This window comes from Triturus cristatus, chromosome 6 (genome assembly GCF_964204655.1).
Source record: "Triturus cristatus chromosome 6, aTriCri1.1, whole genome shotgun sequence".
Classification (NCBI taxonomy): domain Eukaryota; kingdom Metazoa; phylum Chordata; class Amphibia; order Caudata; family Salamandridae; genus Triturus; species Triturus cristatus.
This window is the reverse complement of record NC_140589.1, coordinates 1,919,136,458-1,919,157,771: the sequence shown is the minus strand read 5'-3', so window position 1 is coordinate 1,919,157,771 and position 21,314 is coordinate 1,919,136,458. Positions and strand designations below refer to the sequence as shown.

The 21,314-nt window shown below is 55.2% G+C and overlaps 1 protein-coding gene across 12 annotated transcripts in view; it reads left to right on the top strand.

The window, feature by feature from the left end:
* LOC146822464 (uncharacterized) overlaps positions 1-21,314 on the top strand; it is a 58,689-nt gene that overhangs the window by 14,801 nt on the left and 22,574 nt on the right. For 4 of the 12 annotated variants that reach the window (XM_085613569.1, XM_085613568.1, XM_085613573.1 and 1 more), the window contains exon 1: positions 12,752-12,917. The exons of 1 other annotated variant lie outside the window; for it this stretch is intronic. The gene's annotated coding sequence lies outside the window, so the exon portion shown is untranslated. Of the gene's footprint in view, positions 1-12,746; positions 12,922-13,570; positions 13,587-21,314 lie in introns of those variants that run through there. 7 more of the 12 variants (XM_085613575.1, XM_085613581.1, XM_085613571.1 and 4 more) reach the window with 5 other exon arrangements.

Sequence of the window (21,314 nt, the reverse complement as noted above, 5' to 3'; positions counted from 1 at the left end):
ACATCAGAAAAAAAGTGGGGGCAACATAAGTGCAGATCCTACTCTCCTACAGCAAAGAACCCTTCAACATCTTTAGTGGGGCACACCCATCGTGTAGGACAAGGGACAATTTCTATTAGGTGATATTTTCAAGTTGGTGAGTTCTTACAGACGCAATAACAAGCTACCAGTGATGGTTTAAGAAAAACGCCTGCTCCCTGTCTCCTTTATGTCAGGAGACTATCGTTGTAACTTGTGGGGGAGGATATCAATCCAGAAGGATGTCCTCAAAGGAAGGGCCTGTGTGCAGGGTGTGGGCATAAGCAGTGCAGAAACACACACGTGTATGAAGTTTACAATGCCCGGTGCCGTGTTACACTCCCCACTACCCACCCTTTACTCCCTTCCCCCTCCCGCTTCACATACCGCGAAAACCGAAACTCTCCTGAGTTGCGGCGGCTCGCAGGTGTCCTCCGGGGGCGTTCACCACTCCTCCGTCCAGGTCTCCGCTCATTCTCCCGTGTCCTGGTCGACGTTGGGGTCAGCGTCCGAGGTCTTCTTCCTGTGATAATATTCTTCCGCTGCAAACTCTTTCTCCATGCTGCTCTCTTCCTTGCTCTGGGACGATTCTCCTTGCTCCTCCCGTACTTGACGATGCGCCTCCTCTTCTGCATTCTCCTCATACTGCATTAGTCCCGCCTCTCCGTTGTCCCATTTTCTGCTGTCATCGCTCGGCGGACTTCCTCCCTTCACGCAAGAGGCAGTGAAAGATGTTAACCCTTTCTCTCCCTGTCTTCATGTATCATTGTTCCATCATCTTTGATCTGCGGGATGAAAAGGAAGGTGGGGTAGGGATTCTACAGAGGCGGCCTTCTCAGACCCGTGGAACTTAGGAGCTTGGAGAGTCACCCCACCCGTGGATACCGTAGTACCAGAGTTACCTACCCCAGGGAACCCGGGTGCATAGGTCTGAAGTGACGTCGGAAACCGCCGTCAAACTCAATGGAGGACTTTGAAGAAGAGTCGCTGCTGGAAGGAAGACAAGTGTCCATCGGAATCCAAAGGTGGATTCTTGTTGAAGAGTAGCTGAAAGGAGAGGGACAGAGTCTGGGTCACTCAGGAGTGACCATGGGCTCGGTAGACAAAGGCTTCAGGTGCGTTGAGGGGGATCTTGACTCTGCAGCCACCGAGACCAGAAGACCTCGAGGATGACCAGGAGACCGATGCAAACTGTCCAATGAAGGATGTTGAGTACTGAGGGGTGGTGTCTGGCTGGAGCACCAACAAGCCTTGGCAACGGCAACCCACGCAGAAGGTCGAAGAAGGTTACGGCTTGGACCAGCAAGGTGCAGGAGACTCACCAAACACAGGGGAGACAGGGCAGGCCTGGAGCGACCAGGGAAGCCCAGGAAAACAAAATTGACTCACAGGCCAAAGGCACAGGAGTCGCAAGGGGACCTCGAGAAGTTTCACAAAACAACAGCCCGTGGAGCACTCGGTGAGAGGAGGCCAGATTCTTTGTCGGAAATGGTGCTAGGGGTTGGGGCTACTTGGAGCCAAGTGCACTTGTTCAGGAAACGCCAACAAGCATTTGTACTTGCAAATGAACGAGGTACACAGGGGTGTGGGTACTGCAGCCCTCACAAGGGATTCTGACCTCAAACTTGGTGAGAGGGGAGCACGGACCATCGAGGGACTTGAAAACCCACTTCCTGTGTGCAGGAACCTTCGGGGTCCATAGGAGGGCAGAAATGTGTCTCTGGTTGGCAGCAACCATTTTGGGCTTCCCGGGACTAGAAGGCTGGTACTGGGAACACCAGGGACCTCACAAAGCTCGTTTCTGAGGACAGTTTTTGATACCAAACACGATAGGGTTACTTTCAGCCGTTATAGAATTGGTCATCATGCGGTCACTGCATAATGCCACTCTATATGTCGTAAATGGCTGCAGCACTAACAACCCGGGAGAATAGACTCCGTAGGCTGCAGTGGTGTCCTGCTCATGCAGTGGCATCCTCTCACTTAGAACCAAGCACCCTGCCTTCAGGATTGTCAAGGTCTGCTATGAAGTGACTTATAGGTTTAAGTGTAGTGACCCTTAGATATAGTAAACCTATATCTAAAGTAAGTGGTGCATGCACCATCTTACACAGGCTGCAATGGCAGGCCTGTAGTCCCATTTTACACGGCCTCAAATGAGTGGCATAATACATGCTTCACCCCATGGGAGGCCTCTGGGGTACCTTGCCCTTGCTAGATGGGTATAATATACTAGGGACTGACAAGGGTACCCCAGTATCCAATCTGGAGTGTACCTAAGTACATGACATAACAGTTTACGAAGAAAGCAGATAGACTGGGGTTCGGATTAGCAGGATCCCAGTCAGACTAGTCAAAAACAGTATCACATGAATAAAAAAGTGGGTGTAACCATAAGAAGCAGATCCTACTTTCCTAAACCTTCCCTCAGTTGTCTACATCCAGAGAGCTTTACAACTCACTAGGACCGATAGTTCTCATCTCATGGATCTCAGTGGTCGCGGTGGGTCTACAGTTCCATGGGGGGTCTACAGTTCTCGCCTCCTTCCGCAGAAATCCAGTAGATTGCGGAGATGCGGGGTCCCATGTCTCCAGCTTACAGGTCTCAAGGTTGTGCACCCCCAAGCCACTCAGGGTACCTCTTCAGCCACGACCTCCCGTCTGGGCTTGATATTTCAAAGCAGCACAAGGCTTATGCTGCAATCAGCTAGGGTAAGGTGGGCCAATGTCCCACAGGCCGCCCTCCAGGGCGCTCCGACACGCCTCAGTGCACCACCTCAGGCTTTGCTGCAGGGACCAGTAGGAACGGATAGTCCCGTCTCCTCCGGTCTGGAGGTGCGCTCCAGTCTCAGGTCCACTCCCTCCGCACCACACAAGCTATGTAGTTGGCATCACGTTTGGGCCCCAGTGCACTCACTCCGGTCCAAGAAGGTTGTAAAGAGCTCGGGCTATAAGCAGCTATCCCCGCAATTATTTCAGGCCCAGACAGGGCGCAGTTCCTCGCCACCAGCTGCGGGGGCACGTCTCACCTTCTAGCAGTTGCTGCCGCCATGTTGCCCTCAGGCCTCAGACGACAACCGCAGCCCTCAGGTCCTCGTCTGGCTAAGGCCTCCCGCTTCAAATAGCTTCAGTAGGGTGAGCCGCCACCCCACAGGCCGACGTCCGGTCCTCCAGGGCATGCCGCTCCACCCCAGCTCACAGCCACAGACAGCCTCGTAGAGGCCAATCAAGCCGGCCAGTCCTTCTATCTCCCTTGTTCAGGGGTCTGGGGTAGCGCCCTAGCTTCAGGCCCATGCCCTCTGGCAACGTAGTCCGCATCCAGCCCAGACCTCAAGCGCTCCCGGTCCGGACTCGGGTGAAGCGTAGAAGTCACAGGCTGCAGGCAGCTGGCCTCAGAGTCGTTCCGGGCCTGCACAGGGCGTAGGCTCCCACTGCTAGTGGGGAAAAGGAGGACAGCGCCTCAGCTGTTATTTGGTTCAGCCGTCTTTGTGCCCTCGCGCCTCCTCTGTAGGTCTCAGGCCTCCGATCCTCATCTGCGACACTGGTGGCGGGCCGTCCAGGTTCTCAGCCTTCTTAATTCAAGACGCAGTGGGACGCCCAGGCCACGGGCCCCAAACAATACAGTCCAGCAGCCTCTCTCAACCTGTGCAGCCCCCAGTCTCCCAACATCAGCAACGCCCAGGGCCCGTGGCCCAGCACCCGTCGACCTTGGCCGGCATTTTACTGTCCCAGGCTCCGGAGCAGACAAGCCTGTTTTGCTGTCCCCCATCTCTATTTCCTCTGCTGGACGTCTCAACTGGCACAGCAGCCGTTCCTTCATCTGCGATGCCACCCTGGGGATCTGTTTTGGGCTTTCCAGCATCATGGTCCATTCTTTATGTGTGTATTGATAGGTCAAGTCCACCAGTTCCGTAGGGCCCCAGATCGGTTACAGAGTGTTCACAAATCGATTCCACAAGCCATTTCATAAGGTGCCGCCCATGCCCATTACATGTATATATTGCATAATTAAGTGTGTCTGAGGTTCCTTTGAGATGTTACCACAATGGCACCCCAATGTGGTTGTCCAAGAAGCATGATTTTTAAAAAGTCCAGGTGGGACCCCTTCTTCATCCGCCAGATCCACAAATGGCCATAGTGCAGTATCTGTATACAGGTATCCCAGTCTGTAGTTCCCTGCCTCGTGCCAAGATGCAAGCTCCAACAGCCTAACCCTGCCCCCAACCCTCGGCATGCCCAGCAGTGGTTTGACCGGTGCATAATGAACAGCAGCCTCACGTCAACCCTCTCTTTGTAACTAAGCTGGGGGGCAGTGCCCTTTACAAATGGGAAGAGCCAATCCTGGTTCTCCTCTGTATGTAAAGAACATGGTGGCACTCTGTAAGCAGGAACAACCAAGTTCCTATCACTCCTCGTTATGTAAATCACCCTATTACCACCCAGGCTGATTTTGTGCTACGTATATGCTATATAAACCATAAAGTACCCTCTGCCATACATTCTTATTGTATTGCAAGTCACTATGGAGTTCTGTGACCATATAGAACGAGGCTGAAGATAGAGCTCCTTGTTGAGGTCATGGAACGCAGAGGTGATTGGAAATAACCTTTTAATGCACAGCAGAGGGGGGTTTCTAACATATAACTCATCGGCTAGACAGATCAGTATGCCCATTAGTGTGGGTGAGAAAGTGTAGTCGAGTGATGCTAGCAAAGTTTCTCTTTTGTAACTGAATAACTCACTCAACCACACAGAATGCAGAAATAAATGTAGTAGGGCATGATATGGTCAGGGAAAACAACAGGAACATTTCTATTATGGTTAGCAAGTTCTATCATCCCACCACCCTAGATCTATTTCCAAGCTCTGTGCTCAAACTGTTGCAAAGTCATCTTTGTGCCCTGGGAACCCTCTTTTTTTGCTGACTGGCACTCTTGGTAACTGCCTCTGACTGTGGCCTCTAACCAGGCCCAGTGACAGTGTTATGGTGAAAGCACACTTAGAATATACTGGGAGAAGTTGGCCTGATATATGCTGTCCACTAGTTATAGTGAGGAGCTTGTCTCTACCTTTGTCTGTAAAGGAGAGCCATAAGATTGCTGCCCACTGACCTTGAGGGACCTTCTGTACTTTAAAGGCCCTCTCCAAGGCAGTTATCCATTTGTGGATGCCATCCCCACTCTGGTAGGAAGGGACAATATTACTTAGGTTTCTATGGTCATAAGACCTCTCCCTATCTCTAGGGAAATTGCTGCCACCAAGGGACTCTAGTCCCTCTTTTTTACTAGCTCTGTAGAGCTCTAGGGCCTCCCTATCTAGGGCCATCTGCTGCTTTCTGAGGTTGAACTTGTCTTGCTCATACTTCAGCAGTCTTTCTCTCCTCTCCTGGGAGGTTTCCATTCCCTCTGAGGGAAGAGACAGAGGTCCCTACATATGAGATAGACTGGACAGACTCCCTTGAGAGAGATCTATTCCTTCTAACCCTGTTTTCAACTCTTCCTGGAGGGACAAAGAGGGGAGCATTGTTGTCATCCTCATCCAGGGGAGCTGGGTTCTCCAGAGTCTGGTCATTGTCACCAGTCTGGTCAGCATTAGAGGTAGGGTCAGTGGAGTTTCCACCCCTAGGTCCACCCTCAACTGCTGCCCCACCCACTCTGCCTACCCCTTCAGGCCCACTAGGCCCTGAGAGATCCTCCAGCTTGAGTATATTTATGAGATGCTGGGTGGTTGGGCTTTTGCCTGTCTTCAGCTTCCTAATGGAATTTAAGGCCCTAAGCTGAGCAAAGGAGTGATCCTCATATTTATAGGGAAGGAGCTCACTGGTTCCTGGTAGGGACCCACTGGTTCCTGGCTGGTTAGACATTACTAGTGTGGTGTGGTGTATTGCACTACCTACACTAGTGTGGCCTACTAAACTCTCTTGAGTTGTAGAAAGGGTGTGCTATCCCTTAACACACAACTCTAAGTTCAGTAGAACTTACTGTATACTAAACTTGATATTATATGAACCTAAGGTACCTTTAGTGGTTTTCAGTTGATCAATTCAATTGAGATTATCCGGTAAAACAATAGCAAGCTGGAATCCCACACTCTGCACACCAATGTGAGAAGTTGGCCTGATATATGCTGTCCACTAGTTATAGTGGGCACCTTGTATCAGTCCAAGCAACCCCTTATGGTGATAGGTTAAAGACAACCTTTATTGAAAGCTATCCTAGTGGTAGCTATGGAGTGCAGCCTTCAGGCTAAGTCTCGAAGGAATGTAAAGCAGCTTGTTTTACCAGTTTATAATCTCTTGAATGACCAAATGAAAGAGTACCACACCAGGTATATATATATAAAATATATGTATTTATTTCTAAACACACCCCACTAGTCTCTTTATGAGGCTAGAGGTCGAAGTACATAAGTTTCAAGTCTGTTATCAACAGTAAAACCACAAATACACGTTTGGGCCCTAGGGGCGTACCAAACCATATACCAATAAAGTGGTATAAGAACCACGACTGAACTAGACACAAGGCCTAGAGCCTGTAGAAGTGCTTAGACCACAAGGAACCACCCAAGGCAGTGACACAGGGGACCCACGGGGGACGCGTGCAGTGTGAGAACACAGCCGCGAATCGCCGTTATCGTCTATGGGGAAAGTCGCGTTTGGAAATTAAGAGTTTAAGGACACTTAGAGGACGACTGCAAGCAAACCCCTTTGGACTTAGAGGTGTCTAGCGCCAACACCCACAGGAGCACCGGAGTACTCGAGTTACCTCACCCGGGAAGCCGGGTGCATAGGTGTCGAATGGTGTCGAGTCGCGGCGTCGTTTTCAATGGAAGCTGCCCAGGAGGTGCTGCTGCCATGAAGAGAAGTGTCTGAAGAGATCCAAGCCTGGTTTGAGGATGGAAAGAACCTGAAAGCAGAGGGGACAGAGTCTGGGTCACTTACCAGTGACCAGGGGCGCGATAGTCCAATGCACACGGATGTCGGGTACTTCAGGTGAGTTGACCGGTGTCTTGACTCTTCAGCCACGAGGTCCAGGAGGCGTCGACGATGATCAGGAGCTGGATTCGAGGTGTTCCATGAAGTTTGTCGAGTGCTGCGGTGTTAGCAACCAGTTTGGACCCAACAAGCCTTGGCAACGACAAGTCACTTGGAAACAGAGAACGGACGTCGGTGCAGACCAGCAAGGTCTGGGGGACTCACCCAGTGAGGGTAAGTTGGGGCACGTCTGGAGCAACCAGGAAAGCCCAATCAGAAGAGGAGACGCCTTCGTGGGGACCCACTAGCCAACGGGCTAGTGATCGCGAAGGAGCCTCAAGCGGTCACACTGGAAACTGGCCCACGGATCACTCTTGGAGTGGAGGCCAGAGATCTTCAGTGCAGAAGGTGCTCAAGGCTGGGGCTACTCGGAGCCCAAAGCACAACTTCGAGGGAGACCAGGAATATGATGGATCAGCATGTCCAGGGGTCATGGTTCCACGTCACCCGCGATAGCCACGGGCCTCAGCTTTGCTGTGGACTCAGGGTAGTCTCGGAGAAGTCTGGAAATCCACCTCTGGTGATGCAAAGACTTCGGTGTCCGGCGGGAGCCTCAGCGATGCAGACCGGACAGTTGCTTCTTTGGTGCCTGCCAAGCAGGGGAGTCACTCCTTGACCCCAAAGGAGATTTCTTCAGTCTTCTAGTTGAAATAGAAAGTCGAAGGTCCAGGATATATGTTGCAGAGTTTTGTCCAGGGTAATCCAAAGTCTCAAGGACCGGGTTACCATACTTATACAAAGTTTGGGGGTTGGACATACTCTAAGGACCCACCTATGGGTGGGTCTGGAAATAGGGGTGGTTACACCCATTTCCATTGTCCAGTTTTGCACCAGAGCAAGGGTAGGTAGCCCCTGCAACCGATTTGAACTGGACTATGTACAGGGACACCAAGTGTGCCCCCAGTGCAGGACTTCAAAGCATCAGAAAGTGCTCTCGCCCAGCCCCAATACACATCAGCCTGTCTGGGACAGGAAACCTATTGTCGAGGCCTCCCCTGCTGGAGTTTCGGTCAGCAGCAGGAGGCCAGACCCGTGTCTGTGGCATCCATTTTGTGATGCCAGGGCTGTAGAAAGTCTTTACCGGGTAGACCAGTGTGAACATGTCTCTCCCTCTAGAAGGGTGGAATGCTACCCCCGCTGCCAGAACTGGCGGGGGGTAGTATTCCAAAGTGTTTGACACCAAACACAACATGTTTCCATGCAGCCAGTCCAAAGTTAGCATTTACCGAGTATATGGTCAGGCTGCACCACGTACAGCATCAGAGGAGGTACTCCGAATGCTGCAGAGGGGCTCTGCTCATGCAGGGGCACCCTCTCACATAAAAACCAAGCACTCTGCCTTAAGGATTGTTAAGGCCTGCCATAGGAGTGGCTTATAGGTTTTATATGTGTGTGCGATGATAGTGATATAGGTAGCCTATACCTCAGTAAGGTGTGCAAGCACCACCTTACCCAGGCTACAGTAGCAGACCTGTGGTCGTCATTTTGGAGTGCTTCCCAGGGGTGGCATAATACATGCTTCAGCCCCTGGTAGGCCTCTGAGGTACCTATGCCCTAGGTACATAGTATACCATATACTAGGGGCTTATAAGGCACTCCAGAATCCAATTAGAGATGTACCTAATGTACATGGAAACCATTTCAGAGAGGAAGCAGCTAGGCTGTGGTCCTGATTAGCAGGGCCACAGCCAGACTAAGGTCGAAAAACAGTGAAACACCAGCAAAAAGTGGGGGTACCCATGTGAAGCATATCCTACTTTCCTACATGTACCTACCTACACTAGGGTACACTATGGGTAAGGGTACCCCAATGATTGGTATGACCTTCCTTATAAGGCCTTGGTACATAATAGGGCAGGAGGATTAAAACTACTTTTAAGTCCCTAGTATGTAATAGGGCCGGGCAGTTTAGAGGCCAGCAGCCTTTCAGCACTTGCAAGTGTGCACTGCTGAGGCCTGGGGTCAGTTTGAAAGCAGCCCTGGGTTGCAGGATCACTTTAAAAAAGGTAATTGTGCCCCAACTCGACTTTGGTGTTCGGGGCACTAACAAAGTAATAAACTACAATATTTTGGCATATTAGGTACCCCCTGGGTCACCCCTAGGTGTCCCAAGGGTGGGGGCCATGTACTTATAAGGAGAACCCTTATAAAATTGGTTGTATATGCCCTGGGGAAAGTGAAATGGTACAATTCACTCCCCTCGTTGTAGTAAAGTGCTTGCCAAAATTGACTTTTGTGCTAAGAGTACTGTGGAGTGAGGACATGCGACATTGTTACATTTTAAGAACCCCCAAAGTCTCCTCCAGGTGTTCCAGGGGTGGGGGGTCCAGCAGATCTAGGCAGGGTCCCTATAAAATATGTTTTATAAGCCCTGGTGCTGGATAAATTGCCCAGTTCACTTTCCCCAGTGCTCATCCCCTGCCACAGAGGTTAACACGGCAGGAGGTCATTAATTAACTCCCACCAGAAAACACCAAAAATATAATTCAAGGACTTAGTGGAATGGTATTGATAGATCCCACAATGTGCTATTGTTGAATTTATCCTGAGATGTACCGACAAGAAGTTGTAAGCCAAAATTCAGCCTTCCAGAGATCTGTCTTGATTGGCCAGAGTTAAGTGGGTCAGCCAGGCTGCTCTGATGAGGTGATAAGTAGCCCCTGGGGGGAAAGAGCCATTCTGGGAGGAGAGGGTTCTGCTGCACGAGAATGACAGGGCAAGGGGGAGGGGTTCATAAACCATGATCTTCAAAAGAAGGAGGAGACACCTACGGATTGAACCCACCCAGGTGGCGGGCTTAAGAAAGAAATGCACAGAGGCCAGGGGGAGGGACACCATTAAGATGAGCCGTCCTGGAGGTTGGTTTAGCCAGCTCTTGCCTCTCTGCTGAGACTTCAGCCATTTAGAATTTTGTACAAACAGGGCTTTCTGGGAGACTACTGTGCCACACTTTAGAGGAAATGGTCATGCTCTGGGGTGCTTCCCTGCTCCTCACTGGATTGGAGTGCCCTCCTGTGTGACGCCAGAGAACACTGAATAAGTATACGGCCATGCTGAGAAGTTTGATTTGCACCAACCAGGCCCTGCACACCTAAAACTGCGCCTGCTGCACAATCTGGAACTAAAGCCCTGTGGCCCTAACTTACTTCAAAAGGACTAAAGGATGGACTCCCTGTAAGCTACAGGTTAACAGAGATCACTTGGACCATCACCACCAAGAATCCCCAGCCTGGAGTGGTACAAGAGGATTTGTAAGGGTTTTGTCTAAGAGGATTGTGGGAACTGAAGTTCCAAACTTTCAAGGAAAATCTTGGAGCTTCCAGACCACTGGAGTAAGTTTTGGACACTTTAGGACCCTCTGAGGAACTTCAGGAAGTCGTTTTAGAAGTTTGGAGAACTTTGGAGCAACTTTGGGGTGGCATAATACATGCTTCAGCCCCTGGTAGGCCTCTGGGGTACCTATGCCCTTGGTACCTAAGGTACCATATACTAGGGACTCACAAGGGTAACCCAGTAACCAATCTGGAGTGTACCTAAAGTACATGCAATCAATTTAAAGAGGAAGCAGCTCGGCTGGGACCCTGGATAGCAGGATCCCAGACAAACTAATTCAAAAACCATCAAAACACCAGGGAAAAAAGTGGGGGCAACCATGCAGTCAGATTCCAACTTCCTACAGTAATGTGCCCCATGGTGTTTGTTCAGGAACAAACATTGCTCTGGTGCGATTCATTGCAGCCTTAGTCTTGGCGGAGTCTCGGTGCACGCTTCTTCTTCAGTTAGGTGAAAACTGGTGCCACGCCATCTGGATCTGCGCTCCGGGAGAAATGTCTCTCTCAATCAATGGTGAATTCCTGGGATTTATATAGGGTGTATAACACTGATTATTAGTTTATGTTTTCAGATCCAAACAGGGATCTTAAGACACTTGGTCTAACCGGACTGAACTAGTGACCAAGGGAACCCTATGGACATAAGGCTACAAACGAGGAGTGCGTTCAGCGCGTCTCAGCTCTTGGTAAGTAACTCAAAGGTGGAGTTTACTCTTGAATGATAACATGACAAGATATGAAAGCTTTTACAACTCAATTGGATAATAAATGTATGGTTAGCTACTGGGTGGTAGACTAGGAGCAGAGCAACCACCTGTTCATGATGCAGGCTCTGCTTATTGGGCTGACCGTGTGGCCTCTTTGTAGGCGAATATTCTTCCTGAATCTTGGAAAGTGGTTGACCCCCCCCCCCTATACTGAAAAATGGTAATCCGGCCCAACCTGCAAGCCATCAACTTACCACATCGCTAAGTGCAAAGGCTAAAAGTGTGCAAACACTCTGATAAAAGAAGCAGAAGTGAGGAGAATGGAAGCCAGCTGCCACCTTCCCACAAACCAGCTCCAGACCAAACTGGGACATCCTCTGGTAACAACCTTTCCTCCCCAATGCCCGCTCAACTGTCTTAAAGTGAACTGTCTGCTTCCTGTTAGGGCAATGCCCAGTGACATTCATGGGGGCACTAAACTGGGGACTCCAAGAACCTTGATGAATATTCCGCATAGTCAATGGAGGGGTATCTTGGTGTGGCTTAAATTAGACTGGAACAGGGCCCATATGCCACAAGACACTCTCTGGTCCAGGTCTGAAGTAGGGGTGTCTTTGGTGGGAAACATTGCCAAACCCCAATGTTATATGGAGGGGTGGGCCTGGATAGGGTTGAAACCTTGCGATATTTGGGCCTTTGACATAAGAAGTGCATGGGATGCAAATGCCACTATGTGGTTTAAAAATAATTCATTCAGCCAGGGAATGTATTCACACCAGGAGGTTCATATCGTCCAGCATAATTCATTACATACATTACATTACATACCATACAGTTCAAGTGACATATGAATCATCGTATTATAGATGATACGGATCGCAATACAGGAAAGCTTTACAATTATCAACATATTCTGCCCCGCTGCCACCACTAGTCCAATCCCCATGGGGGTTTGCCTGAGGTTCAACGTTGGTTCTTAGGTTTGTCGGAGCCAGTTCCGTTGCTTACAGACCTGCAGAAACCCCATCTGAAGGCTCGAAATATTACACAACGAGTTACACCGCTCCCTAACAGCTGTTTTTCTCCCAGCCACTTCCGAGCTATAGGTATCCTTTCCAAGACCATGGCCGCCATTGTTAACCAGTGTTATATACATTTGACAGTTCCCGAACCTCACAGACATTTCCCTCTTTAGTGACCGAAAGTTCATCTCTGGCGCTCTTGAACTCCTGACATGGCTGCCATTAGTAAGAGGTCCATCCGTCCACCCCTCTCTCCCCCTCCCACCCCTGCTGCAGTCACCCTCCTGGAGCTGGGATCAAAGGCCAGTCCGGCCCTGCTTGCTACAACCCCCCCCCAACCCCCTCCCACAAGGAGCAGAAGAGGGGCCCCCATAAGGTGGGACACGTGTTCACCAGGGAAGGTATTTGAGGATCTTTACAAAGTGTAAACGAGGCAGGGGGGGGGGGGGGGGTACGGGGGAGAGGGGGGGGGTCAAGGCGCCTCGTGTATTACCATAAATTATGTACAAGGAGAAGAGACGTCTCTCGTGTGTAGCGCCTAGTATCTGTTGTGTGGTATTAAAGCGCTCTAGGGTCCGAGCCACTGTCCTGCATCCGGCGCAGGTCCAGGGGAGCAGTGTCTCTCTTCCAGGCATGTGCGTAGCGCCCCGAGGCTCAGTGCGGAGTCAGAAGCGCTGGATGGAGTGTGATGAACTCAGGGCGCCTCTGTCCATGAAACTCCTTCACCGAGAGCTCCGGTGAGACGTCACTGCAGCACGCTGGAGAGGCCTGTCCAGGGGGTGCAGAGGAGGTGAGGCCTGTCCAGGTGGGTGCAAGGGAGGTGAGACCTGACCAAGGGGGGGGGGGGGTGCAAGGGAGGTGAGGCCTGTCCAGGGGGGGTGCAAGGGAGGTGAGGCCTGTCCAGAGGGGTGCAAGAGAGGTGAGACCTGTCCGGTGGGTGCAGAGAAGGTGAGACCTGGCCATGGGGGTGCGAGGGAGGTGAGGCCTGTCCAGAGGGGTGCAAGAGAGGTGAGGCCTCTCCAGGTGGGTGCAGAGGAGGTGAGGCCTGTCCATGCGGTGCAGCGGAGGTGAGGCCTGTCCAGGGGAGTGCAAGAGAGGTGAGGCCTTTTCCAGGGGGGTGCAAGAGAGGTGAGGCCTGTCCAGGTGTGTGCAGAAGAGGGGAGGCCTGTCCAGGGGGTGCAGAGGAGGCAAGGCCTGTCCAAGCGGTGCAGCAGAGTTGAGGCCTGTCCAGGGGGGGTGCAAGAGAGGTGATGCCTGTCCAGGGGGGTGCAAGGGAGGTGAGGCCTGTCCAGGGGGGTGCAGAAGAGGGGAGGCCTGTCCAGGGGGTGCAGAGGAGGCAAGGCCTGTCCAAGCGGTGCAGCGGAGTTGAGGCCTGTCCAGGGGGGGGGGTGCAAGAGAGGTGATGCCTGTCCAGGGGGGTGCAAGGGAGGTGAGGCCTGTCCAGGGGGGTGCCGAGGAGGTGAGGCCTGTCCAGGTGGGTGCAACGGAGGTGAGGCCTGTCCAGGGGGGGTGCAAGAGAGGTAAGGCCTGTCCAGGGGGGTGCAAGAGAGGTGAGGCCTGTCCAGGGGGGTGCAAGGGAGGTGAGGCCTGTCTAGGGGGGGTGCAAGAGAGGTAAGACCTGTCCAGGGGGTGCAAGAGAGGTAAAGCCTGTCCAGGGGGGGTGCAGAGGAGGTAAGGCCTGTCCAGGGGATGCAGATGAGGTGAGGCCTGTCCAGGGAGGTGCAAGAGAGGTGAGGCCTGTCCAGGTGGGTGCAAGAGAGGTGAGGCCTGTCCAGGGGTGCAGCGGAGACATGAAGCCAGTCCATGCAGTGCAGCGGAGATGAGGCCTGTCCATGGGGTGCAGAGGAGGTGAAGCCTGTTCAGTGCTGAGGGGTACAGAGGAGGTGAAGCCTGTTCTTTTGGGTGCAGCAGAGGTGACGGTTGTCCAGGGGGTGCAGAGGAGGTGAGGCCTGTCCAGGGGGTGCAGAGGAGGCATGCAGCTTGTCCAGGGGGTGAAGAGGAAGTGAGACATCCTCAGAGTGGTGCAGAGGAGGTGAGGCTTGCCCAGAGGAGTACAGAGGAGGTGAAGCCTGTTCTGTCCTTGGGGGGGTGCAGAGGAGGTGAGGCCTGTCCATGGGGTGCAGAGGAGGTGAAGCCTGTTTTGGGGGGTGCAGAGGAGGTAAGACCTGTCTGGGGGAAAGCTGAGGTGGTGAGGCCTGCTCAGGAGAGTGCATAGGAGGTGAGGCCTGTACATGGGGTGCAGAGGAGGTGAAGCCTGTTTTGGGGGGTGCAGAGGAGGTAAGACCTGTCTGGGGGAAAGCTGAGGTAGTGAGGCCTGCCCAGGGGAGTGCAGAGAATGTAAAGCCTGTCCAGGGCGGTTCAGAGGAGGTGAGGCCTGTCCAGGGGGGTTAGAGAGGAGGTGAGGCCTGTCCAGTGGGTGCAGAGGAGCTGGATCTGCCTAGAGCAGTTCAGAGGAGGTGAGGCCTGTCCAGGGCTGTACAGAGGAGGTGAGGCCTGTCACGTGCTGGAGGGTGCAGAGGAGGTGAGGCCTGTCCATGGGGGTGTATAGGAGGTGTGGCCTGTCCAGGGGGTGCAGAGGAGGCGAGACCTGTTTTGGTGGGGTGCATTGAAGGTGGGGCCTGTCCAGGGGGTACAGAGGAGGTGATGCCTGACCAGGTGGGGTACAGAGAAGCTGCGGCCTGTCATGTGCTGGGGGGTGGGGGGTGCAGAGGATGTGAGGCCTGTCCATGGGGGTGTATATGAGGTTAAGCCTATCCAGGCGGGGTGGAGAGGAGATGAGGCCTGTCCAAGAGATGCAGAGGAGGTGAGTCTGTCTAGAGCAGTGCAGAGGAGGTGAGGCCTGTCCAGGGCTGTACAGAGGAGGTGAGGCCTGTCACGTGCTGTTGAGGGGGGGGGGTGCAGAGGATTTGAGGCCTGTCCATGAGGGTGTATAGGATGTTAAGTCTGTCCAGGCGGGTTGGAGAGGAGGTGAGGCCTGTCCAAGGGATGCAGAGGAGGTGAGGCTGTCTAGAGCAGCGCAGACGAGGTAAGGCCTGTCCAGAATGTGCAGAGGAGGCATGGCCTGTCTGGGGCTTCTGGGAGGGGGGGTGCTGAGGAAGTGAGGCCTGTCTAGGGGGAGGTTACGCCTCTCCAGGGGTGCAGAGGAGTTGAGGCCTGTCCTGACCATAGGTGGTGCAAGGGAGGTGAGGCCTGTCCAGGGGGGGTGCAAGGGAGGTGAGGCCTGTCCAGAGGGGTGCAAGAGAGGTGAGACCTGTCCGGTGGGTGCAGAGAAGGTGAGACCTGGCCATGGGGGTGCGAGGGAGGTGAGGCCTGTCCAGAGGGGTGCAAGAGAGGTGAGGCCTCTCCAGGTGGGTGCAGAGGAGGTGAGGCCTGTCCATGCGGTGCAGCGGAGGTGAGGCCTGTCCAGGGGAGTGCAAGAGAGGTGAGGCCTTTTCCAGGGGGGTGCAAGAGAGGTGAGGCCTGTCCAGGTGTGTGCAGAAGAGGGGAGGCCTGTCCAGGGGGTGCAGAGGAGGCAAGGCCTGTCCAAGCGGTGCAGCGGAGTTGAGGCCTGTCCAGGGGGGGTGCAAGAGAGGTGATGCCTGTCCAGGGGGGTGCAAGGGAGGTGAGGCCTGTCCAGGGGGGTGCAGAAGAGGGGAGGCCTGTCCAGGGGGTGCAGAGGAGGCAAGGCCTGTCCAAGCGGTGCAGCGGAGTTGAGGCCTGTCCAGGGGGGGGGTGCAAGAGAGGTGATGCCTGTCCAGGGGGGTGCAAGGGAGGTGAGGCCTGTCCAGGGGGGTGCCGAGGAGGTGAGGCCTGTCCAGGTGGGTGCAACGGAGGTGAGGCCTGTCCAGGGGGGGTGCAAGAGAGGTAAGGCCTGTCCAGGGGGGTGCAAGAGAGGTGAGGCCTGTCCAGGGGGGTGCAAGGGAGGTGAGGCCTGTCTAGGGGGGGTGCAAGAGAGGTGAGACCTGTCCAGGGGGTGCAAGAGAGGTAAAGCCTGTCCAGGGGGGGTGCAGAGGAGGTAAGGCCTGTCCAGGGGATGCAGATGAGGTGAGGCCTGTCCAGGGAGGTGCAAGAGAGGTGAGGCCTGTCCAGGTGGGTGCAAGAGAGGTGAGGCCTGTCCAGGGGGTGCAGCGGAGACATGAAGCCAGTCCATGCAGTGCAGCGGAGATGAGGCCTGTCCATGGGGTGCAGAGGAGGTGAAGCCTGTTCAGTGCTGAGGGGTACAGAGGAGGTGAAGCCTGTTCTTTTGGGTGCAGCAGAGGTGACAGTTGTCCAGGGGGTGCAGAGGAGGTGAGGCCTGTCCAGGGGGTGCAGAGGAGGCATGCAGCTTGTCCAGGGGGTGAAGAGGAAGTGAGACATCCTCAGAGTGGTGCAGAGGAGGTGAGGCTTGCCCAGAGGAGTACAGAGGAGGTGAAGCCTGTTCTGTCCTGGGGGGGTGCAGAGGAGGTGAGGCCTGTCCATGGGGTGCAGAGGAGGTGAAGCCTGTTTTGGGGGGTGCAGAGGAGGTAAGACCTGTCTGGGGGAAAGCTGAGGTGGTGAGGCCTGCTCAGGAGAGTGCATAGGAGGTGAGGCCTGTACATGGGGTGCAGAGGAGGTGAAGCCTGTTTTGGGGGGTGCAGAGGAGGTAAGACCTGTCTGGGGGAAAGCTGAGGTAGTGAGGCCTGCCCAGGGGAGTGCAGAGAATGTAAAGCCTGTCCAGGGCGGTTCAGAGGAGGTGAGGCCTGTCCAGGGGGGTTAGAGAGGAGGTGAGGCCTGTCCAGTGGGTGCAGAGGAGCTGGATCTGCCTAGAGCAGTTCAGAGGAGGTGAGGCCTGTCCAGGGCTGTACAGAGGAGGTGAGGCCTGTCACGTGCTGGAGGGTGCAGAGGAGGTGAGGCCTGTCCATGGGGGTGTATAGGAGGTGTGGCCTGTCCAGGGGGTGCAGAGGAGGCGAGACCTGTTTTGGTGGGGTGCATTGAAGGTGGGGCCTGTCCAGGGGGTACAGAGGAGGTGATGCCTGACCAGGTGGGGTACAGAGAAGCTGCGGCCTGTCATGTGCTGGGGGGTGGGGGGTGCAGAGGATGTGAGGCCTGTCCATGGGGGTGTATATGAGGTTAAGCCTATCCAGGCGGGGTGGAGAGGAGATGAGGCCTGTCCAAGAGATGCAGAGGAGGTGAGTCTGTCTAGAGCAGTGCAGAGGAGGTGAGGCCTGTCCAGGGCTGTACAGAGGAGGTGAGGCCTGTCACGTGCTGTTGAGGGGGGGGGGGTGCAGAGGATTTGAGGCCTGTCCATGAGGGTGTATAGGATGTTAAGTCTGTCCAGGCGGGTTGGAGAGGAGGTGAGGCCTGTCCAAGGGATGCAGAGGAGGTGAGGCTGTCTAGAGCAGCGCAGACGAGGTAAGGCCTGTCCAGAATGTGCAGAGGAGGCATGGCCTGTCTGGGGCTTCTGGGAGGGGGGGTGCTGAGGAAGTGAGGCCTGTCTAGGGGGAGGTTACGCCTCTCCAGGGGTGCAGAGGAGTTGAGGCCTGTCCTGACCATAGGTGGTGCAAAGGAGGTGAGGCCTGTCCATAGTTGTGCCGAGGAGGTGAAGCCTGTCCGTGGGGTCTAGAGGAGGTGAGGCCTGTTTCGGTGGGGTGCATTGAAGGTGAGACCTGTCCAGGGGGGTGCAGAGGAGGTGAGACCTGTGCATCACAGAAGAAATGAGGCCTGTGCAGTGGGGGTGCAGAGGAGGTGAGGTCTGTGCAGGGGGCTGCAGAAGAAGTGAGGCCTGTCCATGCGGTGCAGCAGAGTTTAGGCCTGTCCATGCGGTGCGGCGGAGGTGAGGCCTGTCGAGGGGGAGCAGAGTTGGTGAGACCTGTCCAGAGTGTGCAGCGGAGTTGAGGCCTGTCCATGCGGTGCGGCGGAGGTGAGGCCTGTCGAGGGGGTGCAGAGGAGGTGAGGCCTGTCCAGAGTGTGCAGAGGAGGTGAGGCTTGTCCAGAGAGTGCAGAGGAGGTGAGACCTGTGCATCGCAGAAGAAGTGAGGCCTGTCCGGGGGTTGCAGAGGAAGTGAGGCCTGTCCAGTGGGAGCAGAAGATGCGAGGCTTGTCTAGGGGGTGCAGTGGAGGTGAGGCCTGTGCATCGCAGAGGAAGTGAAGTCTGTGCAGGGGGAGGAGAGGAGGTGAGGCCTGTCCAGGGGGTGCAGAGGAGTTGAGGCCTGTCCATACGTTGCTGAGGAGGCATGAAGCCTGTCCAGGTGGTGAAGAGGAAGTGAGGCATCCTCCGAGTGATGGAGAGGAAGGGAGGCTTGTCCAGGGGAGTACAGAGGAGGTGAAGCCTGTTCTGTTCTGGGGGTTGCAGAGGAGGTGAGGCAAATTCTGGAGGGTGCGGGGAGTTGAGGCCTGTCCAGGGTGGTCCATAGGAGGTGAGGCCTGCCCTGTGCCTGGGGATGCAGATGAGGGGAGGCCTGTCCATGGCAGTGTAGAGGAGTCGATGTCTGTCCTGTGCTGGGGGTGCAGATTAGGTGAGGTCTGTCCAGGGCTGTGCAGAGGAGGTAAGGCCTTTCCAGAGGGGTGCAGAGGACGCAAGGCCTGTCCAAAGTGCAACAGAGGAGGCGAGGCCTTTACAGAGGGGTTGCAGAGGAGGTAAGGCCTGTCCAGGGGGTGGAGAGGAGGTGATGCCTGCCCAGGTGGGGTGCAGAGGAGGTGGGGCCTTTCCAGGGGGTACAGAGGAGGTGAGGCCTGTCCAGGTGGGGTACAGAGGAGGTGAGGCCTGTCCCGGGGGTGCAGAGGAGGTGAGGCCTGTCAAGGGAGGGGCAGAGGGAGTGAGGCCTGTCCATATGCAGTGCAGAGAAGGTGAGGCTTGTAGGGGGTGTGCAGAGAAGGTGAGGCCTGTCCAGGGGGTGCAGAGGAGGCATGAAGCCAGTCCATGCAGTGCAGCGGAGGTGAGGCATGTCCATGCGGTGCAGTGGAGGTGAGGCCTGTCCAAGGGGTGCAGAGGAGGTGAGGCCTGTCCAGGGGGTGCAGAGGAGGCATGCAGCCTGTCCAGGGGGTGAAGAGGAAGTGAGACATCCTCATAGTGGTGTAGAGGAGGTGAGGCTTGTCCAGAGGAGTACAGAGGAGGTGAGGCCTGGCCATGAGGTGCAGAGGAGGTGAGGCTTGGCCATGGGGTGCAGAGGAGGTGAAGCCTGTTCAGTGCTGAGGGGTACAGAGGAGGTGAAGCCTGTTTTTTGGGTGCAGAGGAGGTAAGGCCGATCCAGGGGAAAGCTGAGGTAGTGAGGTCTGCCCAGGGGAGTGCAGAGAATGTAAAGCCTGTCCAGGGGGGTTCAGAGGAGGTGAGGCCTGTCCAGGGGTGTTAGAGAGGAGGTGAGGCCTGTCCAGTGGGTGCAGAGGAGCTGAGTCTGCCTAGAGCAGTGCAGAGGAGGTGAGGCCTGTCCAGGGCTGTACAGAGAAGGTGAGGCCTGTCACGTGCTGTTGAGGGGGGGGGGGGTGCAGAGGATTTGAGGCCTGTCCATGAGGGTGTATAGGATGTTAAGTCTGTCCAGGCGGGTTGGAGAGGAGGTGAGGCCTGTCCAAGGGATGCAGAGGAGGTGAGGCTGTCTAGAGCAGTGCAGACGAGGTAAGGCCTGTCCAAAATGTGCAAAGGAGGCAAGGCCAGTCTGGGTCTGGTGTGGGGGGGTGCAGAGGAAGTGAGGCCTGTCTAGGGTGTGTGTATAGGTATATAGGACGTTAAGCCTGTCCAGGGGTGCAGAGGAGTTGAGGTCTGTCCTGACCAGAGGGGGTGCCAAGGAGGTGAGGCCTGTCCAGGGTGTGCAGATGAAGTGAGGCCTGTTCATAGTGGTGCAGAGGAGGTGAAGCCTGTACGGGCGGGGTGCAGAGGAGGTGAGGCATGTTTTGGTGGGGTGCATTGAAGGTGAGACCTGTCCTGACCAGAAGGGGTGCAAAGGAGGTGAGGCCTGTCCAGGGTGTGCTGAGAAGGGGAGGCCTGTCCAGGGGGTGCATAGGAGGTGAGGCCTGTTTTGGTGGGGTGCATTGAAGGTGAGACCTGTCCAGGGGGGTGCGGACGAGGTGAGGCCTGTGCATCGCAGAAGAAATGAGGCCTGCGCAGTGGGGGTGCAGAGGAGGTGAGGCCTGCGCAGGGGGGTGCAGAAGAAGTGAGGCCTGTTAATGCGGTGCAGCGGAGTTGAGACCTGTCCATGCGGTGCAGCGGAGGTGAGGCCTGTCGAGGGGGTGCAGATGAGGTGTGGCCTGTCCAGAGTGTGCAGAGGAGGGGAGGCCTGTCCAGAGGGTGCATAGGAGGTGAGGCCTGTCCAGGGAATGCAGAGGATGTGAGGCCTGTCCAGTGGGAGCAGAAGATGCGAGGCTTGTCTAAGGGGTGCAGTGGAGGTGAGGCCTGTGTATCGCAGAGGAAATTAGGTCTGTGCAGGGTGGTGAAGAGGAGGTGAGGCCTGTCCATGCGGTGCAGCGGAGGTAAGACCTGTCCAGGGGGGGCAGAGGAGGTGAGGCCTGTCCAGAGAATGCTGAGGAGGCATGAAGCCTGTCCAGGGGGTGAAGAGGAAGTGAGGCATCCTCAGAGTGATGCAGAGGAAGTGAGGCTTGTCCAGAGGAGTACAGAGGAGGTGAGGCCTGTTCTGTACTGGGGTGTGCAGAGGAGGTGAAGCCTGTCCATGGGGTGCAGAGGAGGTGAAGCCTGTTCAGTGCTGAGGGTTGCAGAGGAAGTGAAGCCTGTTCTGGGGGTGCAGAGGAGGTAAAGCCTGTCCGGGGGAAAGCAGAGGAGTTGAGGCCTGCCCAGGGGAGTGCAGGGAAGGTGAAGTCTGTCCACGGGGTGTGCAGAGGAAGTGAGGCCTGTCCAGTGGGTGCAGAGGAGGTGAGGCTGTCTAGAGCAGTGCTGAAGCGGTAAGGTCTGTCCAGGGTGTGCAGAGGAAGTGGGGCCTCTCCAGTTTGTTGCATAGGAGGGTAAGCCAGTCCAAGGGGTACAGAGGAGTTTAGGCCTGTCCTGACCACAGGGGATGCAAAAGAGGTGAGCCCTATCCAGGGTGTGCAGAAGAGGTGAGGCCTGTCCTGTCCTAGGGGTGCAGAGGAAGCGATGACTGTCCAGGGGGAACAGAAGAGGTGAGGCTTGTCCAGTCGGTGCAGAGGAGTTGAGGCCTGATTTGGTGGGGTGCATTGAAGGTGAGACCTGCCCAGAGGGGTGCAGAGGAGGTGAGGCCTCTCCAGGGAGTGCAGAGGAGGTGAGGCCTCTCCAGGGAGTGCAGAGGAGGTGAGGCCTATCCAG